General features: G+C 43.9%; 1 pseudogene across 1 annotated transcript in view; it reads right to left on the bottom strand.

Moving 5' to 3' along the window:
- LOC307193941 (putative tetratricopeptide repeat protein 41) overlaps positions 1 to 20056 on the bottom strand; it is an 80135-nt pseudogene that overhangs the window by 5740 nt on the left and 54339 nt on the right. The window contains exons 11-13 of the transcript XR_013831771.1: positions 18993 to 19187; positions 18298 to 18446; positions 14223 to 14347 (exon numbers count right to left, since the gene is read on the bottom strand). The product of XR_013831771.1 is annotated as a putative tetratricopeptide repeat protein 41 (transcript). The remainder of the gene's footprint in view (positions 1 to 14222; positions 14348 to 18297; positions 18447 to 18992; positions 19188 to 20056) is intronic.

The following is a 20056-nucleotide window of genomic DNA, read 5'->3' as shown; positions in this document are numbered from 1 at the left end:
CTCACAGGCTCTAGAGCGCAGGCTCAATAGTTGTGGCGCACGGGCTTTGGTGCTCCATGGCATGTGGGAGCTTCCCAGACCAGGGCGCAAACCTGTGTCCCCTGCATTGGCAGGCGGATTCTTAACCACTGCACCACCAGGGAAGTCCCAAGATTTTTTGATGATGGCCATTCTGATCGGCGTGAGGTGGTACCTCATTGTAGTTTTGATTTGCATTTCTCTAATGATTAGTGATGTTGAGCATCCTTTCATGTGTTTGTTGGCCATCTGTATGTCTTCTTTGGAGAAATGTCTATTTAGATCTTCCGCCCATTTTTTGATTGGGTTGTTTGTTTTTTTGATATTGAGCTGCATAAGCTGCTTGTATATTCTGGACATGAATCCTTTGTCAGTTGCTTCGTTTGCAAATATTTTCCTCCATTCTGAGGGTTGTCTTTTCATCTTATTTAAGGTTTCCTTTGCTGTGCAAAAGCTTTTAAGTTTAATTAGGCCCTCTTTGTTTATTTTTGGTTTTATTTTCATTACTCTAGGATGTGGGTCAAAAAAGATCTTACTGCAATTTATATCAACGAGTGTTCTGCCTATGTTTTCCTCTAAGAGTTTTATAGTGTCTGGCCTTACATTTAGGTCTCTAATCCATTTTGAGTTTATTTTTGTGTATGGTGTTAGGGAGTTCTTTTACATGTAGCGGTCCAGTTTTCCCAGCACCACTTACTGAAGAGGCTGTCTTTGCTCCATTGTATATTCTGGCCTCCTCTGTCATGGATGAGGTGAGCATAGGTACATGGAGTTTATCCCTGGGCAGCCCTCTCCTTTCTTAGCTTCCATGATTTTACTGATGCTCTGCCTACTTCTAGAGCCATTCCTCATCTCTTGCTACAACTTTTTCCGCTGCCCATCCCTTAAATACTGCACAGCAATCTCCCAAGTTCCATCTCCTGCCATCTTCTTGTCTTTTATTCTTCTTGGTTCTTTCAACCGTTCTACAGGGTTTGGCCACCATGTGTATACTAAGGACTCCCGAATGTTTTTCTCCAGCTCAGTCTTCTAGCTCCTAAGCACTAGACTCATATATTCTTCTACCTACTGAACACCTCCACTCAGATAAGAGATTCAAATCAACAGGCCCTAAATTAGCTCATCGTGGCTCCCATCCCACCTCTCAACCTTGTGCTTCCTGCCGACAGCTCCATCCACCCAGTTGCACCGGCAGTGGGTATAGCCATAAACTGGGGAATACCTCAGACTGTTCCCTTTCCCTCCCCTGCTACCCAATCACGCACTGCTGGATTTACTGACTAAATCGCAAATACACCACTTTCTCTCCGTTTGTCTTGTCCTCTCTTAGTTAACACAGGAGAGTCTCCATTCTCCTCTCGACCAATTCCATCCTCTATTCAGCCACGAGAGTACTGGATCTAAAATGCAAATCTACGGACTTCCCTGGCGGTCCAGTGGTTAAGACTCTGTGCTTCCACTGCTGGGGGCGTGGGTTCGATCCCTGGTCAGGGAACTAAGATCCTACATGCCGCACAGCTCGGCCAAAAAAAAAAAAAACATGCTAATATACCACCCTTAGTGCTGGAAATTCTACAGCACCTCCTCTGATGAACCCTTTACCATGGCAGACAAGATCTGCCAGGCCCTAAACCTTGCTGACTTCTCCAATATCACCTCCCAACCCTCCCATTCCAGAGGTTCACACCCCCCTGATTCACCTCCCTCGCCTTTGTTCATGCTATTGTTTCTTGCTTGAAATGCTCTTCCTCACCTTCTTTACCGGACAAACGCCTGTCAGGACTCAAGGCCAGGTCACTTTCTCTGGAAAGGCTTACTTGTTGCCTCTTTTATATGCCCCCCACACCTTCTACCAATGTCCGTCACCACGCATATCACATTGGATTTCAGTTCCCTTTTATGTGCTTATCATCCCAACAAGACCACGAACTCCTGGAGCCCACGAAGGGTAGAAAGAGCACAGGATTTAGGGTCAGAGGACTGGGTTCCAAGTCATAAGTCCACTACTTACTAACTGCAAAGTTCTGAAATGTCACTAGGTCATTCTGAGCCTCAATGATTCTATTATCTAACTGATAGGATTCTCAGATCACCTGTACTGGGCTAAGTCATATGACATATCTGCTATTTCCTCAGCTTTAAGATAGCTGAGTAATCTCTAGAGTCCCTTCCAGGTTTAAAAGTTTTCTAAGCTTTAAGGGATATTTGACATTTTCCTGCAACCAAGAGAATTTACAAATACATAACCTGTTAAAAATTGTCCAACACACACAACAAGTAAAAAGTAAGCTCTGCTAACAGACATAAAATAGACTGCTGGATTAACCCTCTAATTATTAAATAGGGCCCTCTATTTCCTCTGCAAAACTTTCTACCTGATGCCCAGGGCACACTAAATGCCTGCAGCTAGCAGGTTCATCCCTCCTGTGCTGGCATACTTCTGCTCCTAACTAGCATTGGTTCTAGCATGACCAAGAGTCAACTGAATTTGTTAGTCTAATTTTGGTAATTGAATTTAGTATGGTACAAACTAGGAAGATATGAGGGTGAAATGAAAGAGTTGTTTTCTATGAAAAACAGGCTGAATGCTTTGGAATTCTTTCAACTTGTGAGCGAGCAAGAAAACCATAAAAGAATTAAGGCAGGAAACGGTAGCAATCAAAAGTATCCTGCCCAAGATGACATGATACTATACACAGAGAATCCCAAAGATGCTACCAGAAAACTACTAGAGCTAAACAATGAATTTGGTAAAGTGGTAGGATACAAAATTAATGCACAGAAATTTCTGGCATTCCTATACACTAATGATGAAAAATCTGAAAATGAAATTAAGAAAACACTCCCATTTACCACTGCAACAAAAAGAATAAAATAACTAGGAATAAACCTACCTAAGGAGACAAAAGACCTGTATGCAGAAAATTATAAGACACTGATGAAAGAAATTAAAGATGATACAAATAGATGGAGAGATATACCATGTTCTTGGATTGGAAGAATCGACATTGTGAAAATAACTCTACTGCCCAAAGCAATCTACAGATTCAATGAAATCCCTATCAAACAACCACTGGCATTTTTCACAGAACTAGAACAAAAAATTTCACAATTTGTATGGAAACACAAAAGACCCCGAATAGCCAAAGCAATCTTGAGAACAAAAAGTGGAGCTGGAGGAATCAGGCTCCCTGACTTCAAACTATACTACAAAGCTACAGTAATCAAGACAGTATGGTACTGGCACAAAAACAGAAATATAGATCAATGGAAGAGGATAGAAAGCCCAGAGATGAACCCACGCACATATGGTCACCTTATCTTTGATAAAGGAGGCAAGAATATACAGTGGAGAAAAGACAGCCTCTTCAATAAGTGGTGCTGGGAAAACTGGACAGGTATATGTAAAGTATGAGATTAGATCACTCCTTAACACCATACACAAAAATAAGCTCAAAATGGATTAAAGATCTAAATGTAAGGCCAGAAACTATCAAACTCTTAGAGGAAAACATAGGTAGAACATTCTATGACATAAATCACAGCAAGATCCTTTTTGACCCCCCTCCTAGAGAAACGGAAATAAAAACAAAACTAAACAAATGGGACCTAATGAAACTTCAAAGCTTTTGCACTGCAAAGGAAACCATAAACAAGAGCAAAAGACAACCCTCAGAATGGGAGAAAATATTTGCAAATGAAGTAACTGAAAAAAGATTAACCTCCAAAATTTACAAGCAGCTCATGCAGCTCAATAACAAAAAAACAAACAACCCAATCCAAAAATGGGCAGAAGACCCAAATAGACATTTCTCCAAAGAAGATATACAGATTGCCAACAAACACATGAAAGAATGCTCAACATCATTAATCATTAGAGAAATACAAATTAAAACTACAATGAGATATCATCTGACACCGGTCAGAATGGCCATCATCAAAAAATCTAGAAACAATAAACGCTGGAGAGGGTGTGGAGAAAAGGGAACACTCTTACACTGCTGGTGGGAATGTAAATTGATACAGCCACTATGGAAAACAGTATGGAGGTTCCTTAAAAAACTAAAAATAGAACTACCATATGACCCAGCAATCCCACTACTGGGCATATACCCTGAGAAAACCATAATTCAAAAAGAGTCATGTACCAAAATGTTCATTGCAGCTCTATTTACAATAGCCAGGACATGGAAGCAACCTAAATGCCCATCATCGGATGAATGGATAAAGAAGATGTGGCACATATATACAATGGAATATTACTCAGCCATAAAAAGAAACGAAATTGAGCTATTTGTAATGAGGTGGATGGACCTAGAGTCTGTCATACAGAGTGAAGTAAGTCAGAAAGAGAAAAACAAATACCATATGCTAACACATATATATGGAATCTAAGGGGAAAAAAAAAAAGGTCATGAAGAACTTAGGGGTAAGACAGGAATAAAGACACAGACCTACTAGAGAATGGACTTGAGGATATGGGGACGGGGAAGGGTTAAGCTGTGACAAAGTGAGAGAGTAGCATGGACATATATACACTACCAAACGTAAAATAGATAGCTAGTGGGAAGCAGCTGTATAGCACAGGGAGATCAGCTCGGTGCTTTGTGACCACCTAGAGGGGTGGGATAGGGAGGGTGGGAGAAAGACGCAAGAGGGAGGGGATATGGGGATATATGTATACATATAGCTGATTCACTTTGTTATACAGCAGAAACTAACACAACATTGTAAAGCAATTATACTCCAATAAAGATGTTAAAAAAAAAAAAAAGTATCCTGCCCAGAAGCATCACAATTGCCTAAGTTCTTACCTTACAGAAACCAAAACTAGAAATTGTGTGTGATGCATTTTGAGAAAGGTGACATCCAATTCCAATCAGAGGACCCATTAAAAGCAAAGATCTTAACTCCAAATTTTTAAGTTTAGGTAAAGAATTACATATATATGCTTAAGTTAAAATGTGAAGTTTGTCCGTATCACTTAGCTGACTTTTTGGATTAAGGAACCCCCTGCTATAGAGAAGAGGACTCTGGCTGAGCCAAGCATTTTAAAACCAAATGAGGAAAAAAGGACTGACTCGCCCCACTGAAAGTCACCCTGTAGAGCCTTTGTTTAATTTCTTCCTTCTACATGTGACTGAAATGCTTGATATGTCTTCTATGAAAGAATCCCAGGGAGAGGGAAGTAAAATAATGTTCATCTACCATACTTCATCCAAAATAAACAATTCCGTATAGAACCCTCAGCTGATAGAATAGAATATGAAAAGCCACATTTCTGTGTCTTCCTCCCACTGTAATGATTTCCCAGTAGGCGGATCTAAGCATTTATCAGAGAAGGAGAAGAAAAAAAAAGATTGGTCTGTGTCAGAGGTAGTAGGGAATATACATCACAAAAACCCTCTTTTCGCGTCAGGATTAGTACTAAAATCTCTAGAATTAGCAGTTTCATGAGGTTAAGATTTGTTCTTGAAACTGGATCAAAGAAGCTGAAAGGAGATGAGGAAATATTTCAAGGAAATATTGAACAGAAAGAGATTTCACTTTTGAATAAATGCCTCATGAAAATGGGATCAGAAGGAGAAACAAACTTTAGGATTATCACCCTCTCACAAATCCACCCTTTTCATATGTGCTTAGTATAATCTCATGCATTAAAATGTTGTGAGTATAATTAAAATCTGAATGATCATTGCTGGAAGCCCACTATTTTTATACCCCTTGGAAGATTATACTGTATTCTATACATTGATTAAATGTAATAATAAAAGACTAAGGAAGGTGCAGGTGCCAAAACTTTCAAGCTAGCAATTAATGTCATTAATCTGTAATCCAGACTGATATCTAAAAAGTCACCTAGGGACTTCCCTTGTGGCGCAGTGGTTAAGAATCCGCCTGCCAATGCAGGGGACATGGGTTCGATCCCTGGTCCGGGAAGATCCCACATGCCACGGAGCAACAAAGCCCGTGCGCCACAACTACTGAGCCCGCGCGCCACAACTACTGAAGCCCCTGCACCCTAGAGCCCACGCGTCGCAACTACTGAAGCTTGTGCCGCCTAGAGCCCGTTCTTGGCAACAAGAGAAGCCACCGCAATGAGAAGCCTGCACACCAAAACGAAGAGTAGCCCCTGCTTGCCACAACCAGAGAAAGTCCATGCGCAGCAACGAAGACCCAATGCAGCCTAATAAATAAATAAATAAATAAATAAAGTGACCTAAAACTTACTGCTCTCAATAGGCTAAAATACAATTTAGGTCACTTCTTTTAATGTTGTTAGCCTGGACCAGAGCCATCACTTCTGTTGGAAAGCCAGGCAAATTGTGTAACCCCCCAGAAAGAAACTGTTTATCCACTTTCCTCACCCTTCCTGCATTGACAAAGCACTTATGCACAGCTAGCACTCTTTGTGATGCTTTGAAGATACAAAGAATAAATAAGTCCCCTGCCCCTGGGAGTTCACAGTCCGTTTGAGAGATCAAAATACAGTAAAAAGAAATAGAAATGAAGTCAAAAAAGGGTTCTTTGAGGGCTTCCCTGGTGGCGCAGTGGTTGAGAGTCCGCCTGCCGATGCAGGGGACACGGGTTCGTGCCCCGGTCTGGGAAGATCCCACATGGCGCGGAGCAGCTGGGCCTGTGAGCCATGGCCGCTGAGCCTGCGCGTCCAGAGCCTGTGCTCCGCAACGGGAGAGGCCACAACAGTGAGAGGCCCGCGTACTGCAAAAAAAAAAAAAAAAAAAAAAAGGGTTCTTTGAGCTCCTTCATGACTCTGGATATACAAGATGATTTTAGCATGCTGTGTGAGAAATCTCTTGTGATGATGATGCTAGAGGAATGAAGGACCCTATATTCCTAACACTCCCTCACTTTGCAAAAACCTTGCACTGGCTTCAATTGCTTTTTTTTTTTTTAATTTTTATTGGGGTAGAATTGATTTACAATTTTGTGTTACTTTCAGGTGTACAGCAAAGTGAATCTGTCATACAAATACATGTATCCACTCTTTTTTAGATTCTTTTCCCATATAGGCCATTACATAGTATTGAGTAGAGTTCCCTGTAGGTCCTTAGTAGTTATCCATTTTATATATAGTAGTGTGTATGTGTCAGTTGCTCTTCAGGTAACATCCCAAATCCCTGAACAGGCCTCGGGGCCTGTGACACCTCTCTGACATCCTCCTCATGCACCCTCTCCCCCCAACATTGGTCTCTGCATACTAGCCCCAACTGGCCCTTTTTGTTCCTTCCAGATTTGCAAATTCTGTCCTCGATGCCTAGATGACTCCTTTCCCTCCCCACCACTTTACTTAACAAGCAAATCCACCTTCACATTCAGTTGCAGCATCATTTCCTGAGAAGCACCCCCGACCCATCCCCCTCCATCTAACAGATCAAGGTCCCCTGTTAGCACTTGTATTTTGCCACGATAGCACTTTGCACAACTGTGGTGCAGCCACTGTGTGTTTAGTTGTCCAACCACAATCTCTATGGTGGCATTTTCCACAATTGCAGCTAAACAGTCTTGTATTTAGTTGTCTGACAGCTGTTGGTCTCAGTGTGAGCTCAGTGAAGGCAGTGTGGGTCTCTACCTGTCCTGCTCACTGCTATATCCCCAGGAACCAAAACAGAGATTGTCACCTGGCAAAGATTCTCTCATTAACCAAACTCTACTCAGGCTCTCTGAACTCTTCTTCAGCTAGGCTTGACTTTTGGGTTTCTATGTTCATCTCTATGTAGTGCAATTTTAACAAGAATCCTGCTGAGTTTAGCCATGCTCAATACCTGATTACCCTCGATATCTAGTCAAGTTTCTCATTCTCCACCATCCCCCAGGTGATGTGTGATCACCCTGGCCTGCCTTCAGCAAGAATCCTGCTAGGTTCGTTTAGCCAGAATTCCCCTTATCCTTGGTGTTGCCTCTTAGTAATTTTCTATCCACTGACCCCCACCCTACTCCTTGGCTACAAATTCCCACTTGCCCATGCCCATATTTGGAACTGAACCCAGTCCTGTACTAATGTCTCTTTCCTCCTATTGCAATAGTCTTGAATAAAATCTGTTTTTACTGCTTTAAGGTTCAGTAAATATTTGTTGAAAGAATTAATGAATGAATTATAATACACGTAATTAACATTAAAATACCCTTAATAATAAATACTTGCTTTTCTAAAGTGGAAGGGTAAATCTGAATTAACAAAGTCATTTTCTCCATTATATGTTCATTCCCTTGGCAAATTTTTACTGAGAACCTAGTATGTGCCAGCCACTGTTCCAGAAGCTGGGCATACAATGGTGGAAAGACAGATCAAGTTCCTTCTTTTTAGCAAGAAAGGCAGATTTTTTAAAAAACTAATAAGATCTAAATAGACATTTCTCCAAAGAAGACATACAGATGGCCAACAGGCACATGAAGAGATGTTCAACATCACTAAGTATTAGAGAAATGCAAAACTACAATGAGGTATCACCTCACACTGGTCAGAATGGCCAACATCCAAAAGTCTACAAATAATAAATGCTGGAGAGAGTGTAGAGAAAAAGGAACCCTCCTACATTGCTGGTGGGAATGTAAATTGGTGCAGCCACTATGGAGAACAGTATGGAGGTTCCTTAAAAAACTAAAATTAGACTTATCATATGATCTGGCAATCCCACTCCTGGGCATATATCCAGAAAAGATGAAAACTCTAATTCAAAAAGATACATGCACCCCAATGTTCATAGCAGCACTATTTATACTAGCCAAGACATGGAAGCAACCTGAATGTCTGTCAGCAGATAAATGGATAAAGAAGATGTGGTACATGTATACAAAGGAATATTACTCAGCCATAAAAAAGAATGAAATAATGCCATTTGCAGCAACATGGATGAACCTAGAGATTATCATGCTAAGCGAAGCAAGTAGGACAGAGAAAGACAAACATCACATGATATCACTTATATGTGGAATGTACAAAAATAATACAAATGAACTTACTACAGAAACAGACTCACAGACATAGAAAACAAACTTATGGTTACCAAAGGGGAAAGGTGAGGGAGGGATAAATTAGGAGTTTGGGATACAAGCTACTAATAAAATAGATAAACAACAAGGACCTACTGTATAGCACAGGGAACTATATTCAATATCTTGTAATAAACCATAATGGAAAATTATACATATATATATTTATATAACTGAATCAATTTGCTGTATACCTAAAACATTGTAAATCAACTATACTCCCATTTTTTAAAATGGCAAAAAAGACTAACAAATAAATACATAATTTTAGGTAGTGTGCTATGTGCTATGAAGGAAAATAGAGCTGAGTGAAGAAGTCATGAGGGTGGGCGTGCATTTACACAGGATGCACAGGGAATTCACTTCACTCTGAAATTGTAGGCAGGCTTCAGACAGCCTTGCTGAGTTCTCAATGATTCTCAAGAGTTTCCAAAACAGTCTCCTAAACAGAATAAGACCATGAGAGGGTAATTGGCCCCCAAGCCTTCTTCAGTCTTAAATCTCCACTTGCCCATAGACAGAACGGCCTTCAAATCAGTGCACTGCCTCGATTCTCCTACCACTGCCTGTTTTCTTACGTCTTCACCTCCCATCCCACCCTTTCTCATAGCCCCCCTGCCAGCTCCCAATTGGTCTTCTCCACGTCTTTGTTTATTCCTACCTTCCTACCTTCGTTCATGCACATCCCCTGCCTCGCAGTGCCTCGTCCTCGGCCAACTCACACCCTCCATCTCCCTTAAGCATTCCTCCTGAGAGGCTTTCCCTGGAAAACCTGCTACTGATCACTGTCTCCCTTAAATGTAAACATGGAAGAGTAACTCTGCAGAGAACTTCAAAGAATCCTATATCCTTAGTTACAGATGGAGCGGAGAGATAGACCTGGGCCAGAGCACTTGTGACCTGGCAAAGGTCACATAACTGGCTATGGCCAAGCAAAAACTAAAACCCAGTTCAGCCTCCTCCAACCAGGCTGTGCTTTAAATCTTTCATGTGTTATATATTTTATAATAGGTTTGTTTTGCCTCCTAACAAAACAAGGATTTGCTTAAAGGGAGAAATTAACTTCATTTGTTTTGGGATCCCCCAGATACAAAACACAGGACGGTTCTTTGAGCACAGGGGACAGAGTTCCCATCTGTCCCATCCCATTTGTCTATTACCACATCTAGAAAAGACCAAGGCAAACTGTCATTTAGATTGAAATACAGGCCATACGGCATTCATAAAATTCACGTTGGAGGACCTAGGAGACCATTTCAAAGTAGTAAGCAGCCCCTGCAGAGCACCTGAGGAACTGCCCCCACGAGGAGAAAAACTCAGACAAAGGGAAGTTTCTTACAAGAGCCTCCAATCCAGAGTCACAAAGGCAGATGCAAGCAGTGACTTGTGATTGGGTGATTGGGCTGCCACTCACATGGGCAGCTTCAGGCTGAGGGCTGCGGTGGGGGGCGGGGTAGGGTGCGCAGTAGGAGGCTTGTTTATCTTAACCGGGTGAATGAATCTCCCAAACCACCCCAGACCTACAAACTGGTTAGGTTAAGATAACACATCCTTATAATCCTGTCACGCATTACAATGTATAAAGCACTAAATCCTCACCGAATAGATACAGTGTAAGCGGCATACACCATAGTTCTCTCCTTCCCTCAGTGCAAACATCCTTAGAGAGGATCGCTCTGATGACTAACGTTCGGCAACACTTTTACTACAGAGGCCCCGAAACTTCTTTAAAAATGACTTATGATGAGTCCCAGCTACATGTGGTTCTGGCTTCCTTCTTACTTTATGAGTTCCTCAGGCACGCTCCATGTAGATAGACATTTTCCATTAAAGGTACATAGAGGGGATCACGATATGCCACCCCAAAGCAGGCCACACTGACATAAGAATTATTACGAGCTGAGGCATTTGATTCCTGAGAGCCCTTATGTGCCTAAAAGCAGAGCCTCCCAAAAGGACTCAAGTGTTGTAAGTCCCCTCCCCGGGAGAGGGGGCAGGGGACAGGAAGCCAGCACCACACCCAGACAGACACTGCCACAAACTACCACATCATCTATTCTCCTAAGGGCCTATTTATCCTTCCAAAGAGTCATTTGCTTTTCCATAAGGGCCTTTTCTCCCCTCCCCCCCTTGCTAAGTTAGTATATAGACCCCAAGTTCAAGCCACCCCTTGGAGTTGCTCATCCCTGAGTAGGTGTGTTAAGTGTGATGCACACGTTAGTAAACTTCTGTTTGATTTTTCTCTTGTTAAATCAATCTTTTTTCAGGCTAATTTTACAGGGCCCCAGAAGAACCTAGGAGGGTAGAGGAAAAAAATTATTTTTCTCCCCTACAGTTTTGGTGACAAAGGTGGGATTCTATCATCTAGTACTCCTTGCTTGGTCCAGAAGCTGCTGTTAAGAGATCCTGGGCTTCTTAATAAAAGCCGCAGGAGATAGAATTTCTTACCAAAGTCAGCCTCTCAAATTGCTGCCTGCAGGGTCAGGTGGAACGAGGGTGGTGAAAGTCTGCCTTTTCGATTTAATTTTCAGGCTCAGCCAGGGACCCTAAGAAGACGGAAGAAACGTTTTTCCGCTCCTACATAGGAAAACTAAAAATATGTCAAAGAACAACTGATTCCGAGGTATCCATGAACTTAGTCTACCTTTCCCTCCCAAGGCTCTCATCCTCCTGTACTGAAGACACCCATCAGCTCTCACCACCAGGGACTGAAACAAAAGCACAAGAATTCTGCCCCGACAGCTGACTTAACCACGCACGATGTTCCTGTGAGCCTGGATCAGGCCTTATGTGAAATGAATCAACTTCAATCACCAGCAGGTGGGAAAAACTATAAAATAATGGCGAGAAAGTGCTCCTTACAGAAAAATACTTGATCGTTACCACGTTGAAAATTGACTGTAAAATGGAAACCTATCATAAAGAATTATTTAAGAAGTCACCAAAACACTGTGATTGCCAGAGACCCTCTTATCGGAAAGTAAATGAATATATTATACTTTCACCACAGACAAGCCACCAAAACTAGTAACAAAAAATTAGGCAAAGCAACCAGATCAGGTAAACTAGTCCCTTTCCCATAAATGTTCTCTAGATTTGCGTCTGCAATTTCTGTTTATAAACAAAATCTTTACTCAGCCAGGACACGCTTACTGGAAAAAAAAAGTACACACACGCACACACACACACACACACACACACACACATACTACTAAATCTGTAGAGTGAAAATAGAAAATATTCTTTCCCTGCAGATATCAAGTATCTTAAGCCTTTTGTGTCAGCAGATGACCAGGCCGAGAGCAATCCTGTTTCATTGTAATATGGATGACAAGCATACATGCTGGGGGGAGTGGCTGATTTAGGTCAGGGTTTCCTAGTCTTGGCGCTGTTGACACCTTGGGCTGGGTAATGTTTTATTGTCGGGGGCTGTCCTGGGCACTGTAAGGTGTTTAGCAGCCTCTCAGGCCTCCACCCACTGAATGTGCACTCCCCACCCCGAGCCAGGACAATCCAGTTTCTCCAGACTTTTTGTCCTGAGGGTCAAAATCAGCCCGGGGTTAAAAAACACCCTTTAAGGCTGAAGTAGATTGTGCCCTGTGGCAATGAGATTTCAGGAGCCCTGACAGTGTTGCAAAATTTTTCTAGTTGTAGCATTTATAGAAACTGAGATTTCTAGTGTAGCCTACTTAAAGAAAGAAACAAAGCTGCCCAAGGGCCCAGAGGTCTCTGTTGGACCCTCATTGAACCCTCACTCTATTTGAACCCACTCACTGGAGGCACAAAAGTTGGGAAGTGCTGTCTGTGGGAATCACATCCCTGACTACACCTACCGCATCCTCCAGCCGTGGCCTGTCCCCAGCCTCCTATCCAAACATTATTTGCAGCCTCCAATTCAACTCTCACTCTCCTCAGTTCCCAAGCCTGGCAGTGATGCTCCAGGCAAATGACAGAATTCATGTGTGGCAACTATTTGCAGAACAAGCTAATGGGCTACTGAGTCAAATAAGTACTGAGGCAGTAAAACGTGAGGTCCTGCTACCCTGGTCCCTGGCAACAGCAGAGCCTGGAAAGCAGGACCTTTCTCTCAGAGGCCCCTGAGTTCTTCAACAGTGACCCTGGAGGACCACCCCTAAAATGTCAGTAAATTCCACCTAACCAGGGATGAAGAGACTCAACAGTCACTATAAACCACAGGTAATAATATCAACATTCTGGTGGAAGAAACTCAGAGACAGAATCAGAACTCCTCCCATGAAGGGAAACAGAACAGTATGACAGAAGCAACAGAGACCAAGAGGAGGCAAGAGACCCAACCCCAATCCTCCTGATAAGATTTAAGGCCAAAATTTCTCATTTCAATTTTTTTAACTTTCGTTTTAAGTTTTAAATGTTTATCTTTAATCAGAAAATCTCTGCACCAGATCTGAGGCACTGAGTCCCATGAGTAAAATCAAAAGTGGGCCCATCGTGTTATTTCTGGTCACATGTTACTTTAGCAACACAGGAATAAGTATGAAAAGGCTACTGCTATAGAAACTGCATCTTAAAACAGAACTGGAAGGAAGAAGGGAAACTACACTGACAGGAGAGGGGTGTGGTTCGGCATGGTGCTCTGCCTACAAAAGAATGAAAAATGGGATGGAAAGGACTTTTAAAAGATATCTTTCTGTTGTGGTACGAATGCTTATGTTCCCCTTAAAATTCTTATGTTGAAATCCTAACCCCTGAGATGATGGTATTAGGAGGTGGGGCCTTTGAGAGGTGATAAGGCCATGAAGATAGAGCCCTTACGAATGGGATTAGTGCCCCTTATAAGAGAGACCCCAGAGAGCTCTCAGCCCCTTTCTTCCACTATGTGAGGACACGGTGAGAAAACAGTTGTCTTTGAACCAGGAGATGGGCCCTCACCAAATCTGCTGGCACCTTGATCTTGGACTTTCCAGGCTCCAGAACTGTGAGAAATAAAATTCTGTTGTTTAACCCACCCAGTGTACTTATAGCAACAGACTAAGACACTTACCTAATGAGGGAAGGCAAATAAGCCGCAAAAAAAAAAAAAAAGTTGAAAGTATGTGGAACAGGAGTTGCTTGCTTCAAAAATGAAGGCTTTTTTAAAAATAAGCAAAGTATGCAGGTGAGACGGAGGGAAAAGTCATCTGCTTCTAACAGAAATGCATCAAAGCAATTACCTAATTTACACAAGGTATCACTTAGGCTAATGCTCAGCTGCTTCCTGACGAGTGAGGAGCTGGCCAGAGTGCCTGCATTTTCCTTTATTTTTATCACTGGTTTATAATATTCAATTGCTTGCTTCCTTTGAATCGCGAAACGAGAAATCTAATTAAGGCTTTGCATCCAAGAAGCATGGCATTCATCCACTTATCCAACAAACATTCACGGAATGCTGGCACTGGGGCTGCGGTTCAGAAATAAGGAAGACTAACCCTTGCCCTCAGAGAATTTCCCGGGGTAGGAGGAGAGACTGGAGGGTGAAACGGAGGACCAGCCACCTGTGAAGGACACTGAGTGCAAACCTAGGGGTTTGGGACTTTAATATTGAAGAGTTTTCATTAAGACAGTGATGTGATCCAACCTGCGTTCTAGAAAATTCACCTGGGTGCAAGTGCGGAGGATAAACTGAAGCAGGTGAGGCTATGGGAGGGGAGACCAGTTGGTCCAGAGGAAGAATGATAAGGGTCTGAGCTAATGCAGTGGCCACAGATGTGACCGAAGACCTGCTAAGTCCTGGCGTCACATGGAATGTGGTGGTCCTGGTGCTGGGAGCGCTGGCATCTGCACGTGCAGTAGGATGATGAGGTTAGGAGCTTGAGCTCTGAGGTCAAGCGTGCCTGGTAGTGACGCGGTGGTTAGGCACCACGGCTCTGCAATCAGACTCCCCTGGTGCTAATCCTGGCCTTACCATTTGAAAGCCAGTCAAGCATCCTAATCTCCTAAACCTCGGTTTTCTCGTGTTCAAGATGAGGATGACAGAGCTGTTGTGAGGATTAAATGAGAAAATGTATGGAGTGGGTTTAGCATGGTGACTGATAATAAATACCACGAAAATGTGTCATTAAAGATGGTGTCTGTACTGGGTGAGATGGGAGAAGATGCATTTTGTCAGGGAGAGGGGTGGATGTTTTCAGGCTTGAGAATGTTGACTCTGGACTGCCCAGAGACTTTGGATACCCAAACGGAGATGCCCAACAGGCAGATGGATGCACACGTGTGCAGCTGATGATGGAGGTCTGAGAAGGAGATGGAGACGAGAAGCCATCGCCTTAGGGAATGCTGGCTGAGGCCCTGGGCACGGGCGAGGTCGCGGCACCGCGGCTGATACATGTAGAGTCCAAGAACTGAACCCAAGAGAGCACCACCATCTGGACGAGAGTCGGGAAGAGAAAGAGGAAACCCACGAAAGAAACCGAGAAGGCATCATCAGAGAAGATGGCCATGAGGGTGGGTAGCACAGAAACCAGGAGAGCGTATCTCGGGAGGGGAGCCATGGATGCTGTCAAAACCTCCAGTAGCAGACGACCAACAAGATCAAAGTGCAAAGAGACACAACGAGGATGTTCCTGATGATGTTCATGGCAGCAGGCGAAACGGAGTTGGGTGGAGGGAGAGGCAAGTAACGTCAGCGGCAAGTGAGGCAATTGAGACACTTGTCTGTGGAGGGGACACGGATGAAAGGACAGCTGCTGATGAATGGATACAAAGTTGAGAGAGAGAGCGATGACATTCACTGATTTCACTGAGAACATATCCCCGTTCCTCTTAAGCCAGTTTGCTCCTTCTTCTCTGTCCTGGGGGAAGGGGGCGCCAGGGGGAGGGGGGAGTTGGGGGAGGGTTACTTTTAATTTTGTAATTTGACCTCATGAATCCATCCCTACCTATCCCCACTCTCCAAGGCCCCTTAGGACCCTCTGATCATTTCCCTAGTGCATGAGAGCTGTCTTGAGGGCCCCTGGCCACCAAGACAAAGGATCTCCACATGTTTGAGAGGTGAGTTGAGTGGCACAGCAACAATCTCCCAGTCTTAACCAACGTGGAAGGTGCGGTCACCTAAGGACAACCTTCAGGAAGGATAAAGGCTTCTCGGTCCTTTCGGAAGGCTGACCGTTGACAATGAGGTCTGGAAAGAAGACTGCCAAGTACGGTCAGCTCCTCTGACACAGAGGCCATGCACACTGAACAGCGGCAGTGTTAAGTGTCTGATGAGTCACACGCTGCCAGCCCTGGATTCATGGTGGGGCAGCCCAGGCCATAGAGATGACTCAGTCAGTGAGCTACGTGTTTAGATTTCCCTTTTATGAGGCAATGGTTCTACTGTCAAGCTTTTTGCTTCTCTAAAGAAGGTCCTGTTCTCTGCTCACAGTGCTGACCTTAAGAGGAACAAAAGTAGGCTTACGTAGTGTCAAGTGCCTCAAAAATTCCCTGCTGGGGAGCAAAAGAATAATACTAAGAACTCAATTTATCAATTCAGTGCGCCAGGCGTTCTTCCAAGCACTTTACATAGAAGATCTCTCAGTTCTCACCATCATCCTGCAAGGAAAACACTACCACACTCTCGTTTTACCAAAGAGGAAACAAATGAGACACCAACATGCTAAGTACGCGCCCAGGTTCTCACCGTTACCAAGCGGCAGAAACAAAATTTGAATCCAGGCAACAGGACCCCAGGGCCCAACATCTCAGCACTACTATAGAGCACTGGTAACTTTACCCTTAGAAACTCCTTTATTGGGGCTACTCTTTTCAAGGTAAATATTCTTCGAAAGGGTTAACACTGATCTGCAGTTCTGCGTTAGAGATGAGTCACATCACATTTTCCTCGGGAGCAAAAGCCAGAAGAGAAGAGGTCACCTCCCTGGTGAGAGGAAAATTCTCTCAAGGATGGTGGAAAGGGAAAAGTGAAAGGCAGGACAGCCAACAGGGAGGGGAGAGGGAGGGGCTACAAAAACAAAACCTCACAACTTTACAATCTCACCTAGAGCGTCCCTGGCCCTTCAGCCAGCTGAACTGGCCGTGCAAGGGTGCAGGCTGGGCCAAAGGAAGGGGGTGGTGGACTCTCTGTGGACTCACAGAGAACTTTCTCTCTTACCAACCTGTCAAAGGAAGAAGTGGTCGAGCTTGGCAAATCCTAACACAGATTAGATCCGGACGGTAATACCTACAACCGCTCTTTTTTTTGTTTGTCTGTTTTTTGTGGGGGTTTTTGCGGTACGCGGGCCTCTCACTGTTGTAGCCTCTCCTGTTGCGGAGCACAGGCTCCAGACGCGCAGGCCCAGCGGCCATGGCTCACGGGCCCAGCTGCTCTGCGGCATGTGGGATCTTCCCGGACCGGGTCACGAACCCGTGTCCCCTGCATCGGCAGGCGGACTCTCAACCACTGCGCCACCAGGGAAGCCCTACAACCCCTCTTTTAAACACAGACGCTGACAGTCTCTCCTGACCAAACTCTACTCAGGCTCTTCTGAGCAATTTTCAACTAGGCCCCAACCTTTGGACTTCGGTGTTCTTCTCTGCATTGTCCAACCAGCGAGAATCCTCACCGGCACCATCCCCCAGGTGACGTCTGATCACCCTGGCCTGCCTTCAGCAAGAATCCTGTTATGTCTGTTTAGCCAGAATCCACCCCCATCCGTACCCCTGACGTTTCCTCTTAGTAACTTTCCATCTACTGACCCCGCATACCCTGCTGCTTTTCCATGTATTTGGAGGTGAGTCCAATCTGTCTCTGCCGCTGCAGAACCCCTTTGCATGGAGAGCCGAGGAAAGCCCCATACGTGGCAAGAGAGTGAGAGGTCTTCCCCGGCGAAGAGGGGTGGCAGGAAAGTGGGGTCTGAGGCACTGCAGGCTCTGGCCTAGGTCTTGCAGAAGACAGACCAGTGGGGTGTGGTACCGGAGACACAGTCCACAGAGGCCTGAAGTACAATGCATACATCTTCCTCACAAGGCCCGGGGTGATGCTGGGAGACACTCACGATGGCATTTTCCTCCTTTTTACTTTTCGTCCTGCCAAAACCTCTACACGGTTTGTGGGCTAGGAGCTCCTTTCAAATATATCATGGTCGGTGTCCTGACAAATAGATCAGGGCAGAACTCTCAGGCACAGTGAGTTTCTCTGCACAAGGCTGGAACCGAAGAAGTGAGATGCCCCGATGAGTGACCCCTGACCTCCCTGTCATTAGTGGGGTTTTTTGGGGGGACCGGGGGTGGGGAAAGGAGACACACTACTTGAAACATTTCATAAAAACTTACCTTTCACTATGTCTCAGTGGGAAAAACAGTAAATCCGCTAAAAATTCCATAATTTCTCCAACTAGGAGGTTTTTCTCACCAAACTCCTCCTGATATTTAAGCCTTCTTGAAATTTCATCTTTGCAAGAGAAGCGTTTCCGGCAGCAGATCTGAAAATAAAATGCATGTGCGTGACTTACTGGGCACGATACATGTTGGCTACCTTCATTGTGCCACCAAAAATAATGCTCATAAACGTCCTTTATTCTATACAGGATGACGCAGAACAGCAGAGCAGTTTATATTAGCGAGACTTGAGACTTTCAAAGTGATCGATAAGATGTGTGTACATCTTTATAAGAAACTAGGGCACTACGCTCAACCGCAGCACTATGGACATTTGGGGCCGGAGAGTTTGTTGCGAAGGGTCCTGTATAATGTTTGCCATCTCCCCTGGCCTGTACCCACTAGTTGCCAATAACGACACCCGCAGTCGTGACAAGCTAACGCGTCTCCAGACATTGCCAAGGGCCCCATTGGGCGCAAGCCTGCCCCGGGTTGAGAACCACTTAATCAGAGGATGGAAACGTTACAATTCATCCTTTCTTAACCCAATCAGTTAGTTGGGAAATGGATTAGCGAGGATGGGTTAAGTATATTAATCATAATCGTAACAGCTAGTACAGAAAATAAAACATTTTCAAGCAAAAACACACGTTTCCATCAGAACACCTTCAGTGTATTTCATGGTAACCTGGTCACAGGTGTTGTTGTCCAGTAAGCTGGACATTTCAGTAGCACATTGCAGAATATGATTTTCTTTTAAGTACTCCTTAGATGCTGACTTTGCCAGGTTGTTCAGCACTCTGCCTGCAGGGAATAAATTTTGGCAAAGAAGATGATGCTCAAGGCTTTTTTTCCACAGAAGAGTTAAGATGTCACTAGGCAGGTCATTTAATATCATTTCTTCCTCGCTGCCAACAGCTGGGTTTTTTCTTAATAAATCAATTACTGACCTACATTGCATGGAGTTGGTTTTTCTATAACGAATTTATAGAAATTGTGTGTGCAGAAGTTATAGGGCTGAGGAGCTGAGGCAATAGACTGAAACCAAATCCAAGTCTGTTTTGCAAATGAACCGGTCAGAAACAGAGTGAGAATACGGATGTAGTGAAACCAGCCATCACCATGGTAACCAAGTCCTAGAGAAGGCAAGCCGGTACAGCCTTGCAATAAGAAACAATAAAATGGTACAGCCTTACAACAAGAAACACGTGAATAAGCCCCATAAGCCTAATTAATAAGTAATGGGCTGTACCTAGATACACGCTGCCTTGGGAATGTACCCTTTGCAAAGGCCTAAAATTTGCTAGTTATTGAAAGTTAGATAGTCTAACAATAATAGACTTCTAAAAAGTAGACAGTTTTCTAAGCCATACTTTCTTACGGAAAGAGATAAAAACCATAATTATATTGCAAGAAGGTGTTACTAGAGCATTGCTAGCAGTAAACAAAGCAGATTTAACTCCCTGTGCTAAGGAATTTAGTATTAATTATAAAGGATTACCATTAAATTATCAAAAAGCAACTTTCCCATCATCAATAGTACCCCATTCATTGCCCAGTGCCCACTCCAGGGCCTCAGGCCTTGCATCTGCACACCAGGGAGGGACAGCCATGTACCTGGTCTCCCTATGTCCATTCTCCATACAGCAGCAAACGTGACCTCAAAACAGAAATCAGGCGATGTCATCCCCAGCCTAACTCCTGCAAGGCTTTC

This window comes from Stenella coeruleoalba, assembly GCF_951394435.1.
Source record: "Stenella coeruleoalba genome assembly, chromosome: 11".
In the NCBI taxonomy this organism is placed as follows: domain Eukaryota; kingdom Metazoa; phylum Chordata; class Mammalia; order Artiodactyla; family Delphinidae; genus Stenella; species Stenella coeruleoalba.
This window is presented reverse-complemented; position numbering and strand designations above follow the sequence as displayed.